Source organism: Cyprinodon variegatus, unplaced genomic scaffold, assembly GCF_000732505.1.
Source record: "Cyprinodon variegatus isolate N-32 unplaced genomic scaffold, C_variegatus-1.0 Scaffold800, whole genome shotgun sequence".
NCBI lineage: Eukaryota > Metazoa > Chordata > Actinopteri > Cyprinodontiformes > Cyprinodontidae > Cyprinodon > Cyprinodon variegatus.
In genome coordinates this window covers 13,679-15,763 of record NW_015151253.1, presented here as the reverse complement: position 1 = coordinate 15,763, position 2,085 = coordinate 13,679, and the positions used below count along the sequence as shown (strand labels likewise).

At 40.2% G+C, this 2,085-nt stretch overlaps 1 protein-coding gene across 1 annotated transcript in view; it reads right to left on the bottom strand.

Annotated features, from left to right (window-relative positions):
• Positions 1–1,050: 1,050 nt before the first annotated feature.
• Positions 1,051–2,085, bottom strand: part of LOC107098682 (ribonuclease inhibitor-like) — a gene marked incomplete at its 5' end in the record, with an annotated part of 14,111 nt that continues 13,076 nt past the window's right edge. Inside the window, one exon of the mRNA XM_015396467.1 lies at positions 1,051–2,015. The remainder of the gene's footprint in view (positions 2,016–2,085) is intronic.

The window sequence follows — 2,085 nt, the reverse complement described above, 5'->3', positions numbered from 1 at the left end:
TATATATATATATATATATATATATATATATATATATATATATATATATATATATATAAACACACAGAGTGAGAGAGAGATCTTTCAGATAATCACATTTTTTAATCATATTTTTATTGTTGTTAAAACAGATGTACAATGCCATTCAGATTGTAGTGTTTAACAGTTATCCCAACTATCCCTATGCCGGCTAAATAAATAAAAATTAAAAAATTGGGTGAAAGAAAAATAAATAAATAAATTTGGGGGGGGGGGATTCTTATCCAAAAATGGAAACACTTTACATTGAGACTTGTTTACTAGTGAGAAGGGAGAGTTGCAAGTTTATCAAAATAACCCAGTAAAGGGCCCCATACTTTACATAATCACATTTTAAAACTACTTTGATTTTGCTTCATTTATTTAGTTTAAAATACCACCTCAGGTTCACATATAGCACACGTACTCACATATATGCACTTGCTTCACATATGGAGGAGGTCTGGAGAAATGGCATTGTGTATGAAGGAGCGGATTCATGTGCCAGTAGGCAAGGAGGATGACTATATTCCTCCAACTAAGGGGGCATTTAGATGTAACTTTACCTAACTAGTCGTCTTAAGTCCGTTAGTGGGATGGTTTTAATTATCTCAACAAGGTGAGCAGCTGAGTTTCTCTATGGCTTTCTTAAGAAAATTTGTGTTTTGGGGTAGTAGTAAGGGAATCCTGTTTTCTCTGTTGTAAGTAAGTTTAACATCATAAAGACCTCCTAACAAATGTGCAGTTAAATCATAGAAATCATTAAAAAAAAAATCAATCAACTACGAAGAAAATCAACAAAGCATCACACAAAATCATAAACACCATCAAAAAGCTTCACATGACATTTATAGGGAGATGAGTTAGGGTTCAATGTGTAATAAGATTTTTTCGTTACAGCAGTTTTTCACCTGAATCTGCTTGCAAACTACCAATCATAGGCAGTTCTAAAAAGAAGGGTCTCCAGCCTCGACTGATGTAGCAAATTATGCAGCTCAATAGCAACATATAAATAGGAAAGATACGCATTTCACAGATAATGCCTGTGTGGTTACATACTGCTATCTGTTTCTAATTAAGGTCAATTTATGCTTGTGAGGCATAGCCTCTGCAACCGTCAAATCCGTCTCTGTGCGCAACCATGCCCCCCGCTCAGAGGTTCTGAAACCTTCATTGCGCACCTAAAAAAAATCCTGACTACGCGTCAGACGGTCGCAAACCTGCACAGACGTCAAGTGGAAGTGCGCAGACAAAAAACAGCTGTGATTGGTCCTTGGTATGCCTTTCCGACTGTCTGTGTGGTCGACCTTCTTGATTGGGTGCCAGGGAGCGCCATTTTTAAAAACCGAGGAACAACTACAATGGACAGCTACAACGGAAGGTTAATCGAGGAGGTACGGAAGTACAATCCGTCGAAGTTCTTGAACAGGCTCTTCCTTGCGCTTTGGCAGGAAACCGACGGTGCAGAAGCAAAAACTGGTTCGCAACTAGACCAAAGCGACATTCGATGACAAGTAAGGTAGCAAATAAAGAAAAAACATGTTTTTTTTTATCTTTTCTGCAAAGTAACTGGGGGGGTTCCTCAGCCGTGGCTCATGGAGTTACAGCAGTTTTCCTGTAGCAGCTAGTTGATTCCCTCTGAAAAGCTCCAGCTCCATGGCTTCTGCTTCATTCTTGGAGTGGCTTTATATTTGCTATACAGAAAAGAGGTGAGGTAGGCAGCCTTCTCCTCAGTTCTCGACACAAAGGGGAGAGGCATTCTGCTACGGTTCTCTTCTTTTGTGGGGCTTTCAGCAGCTGAGAGGTAGCCCACATTTCTCAACTTCGGCTCCGTTGTCAGCAAGAGGGGAGCAAGCTGCTGCAAGGTACATCTGGCTTGCCAGAGCCATCTGGTACACTGCAATTTAGATAACTTTCAGAAAGGAGAAATTTTGCATCTCCAAATGTCCCGAAACTTTCCTGTTCCAACAACTCGGGGGGGATCTTTCAGAAATATCTGATCAACCCAGTCTCTTGGGAAAATGTACCCCCACTACGTTGGTCCACACTGCAAAACGTAGTGGAGGT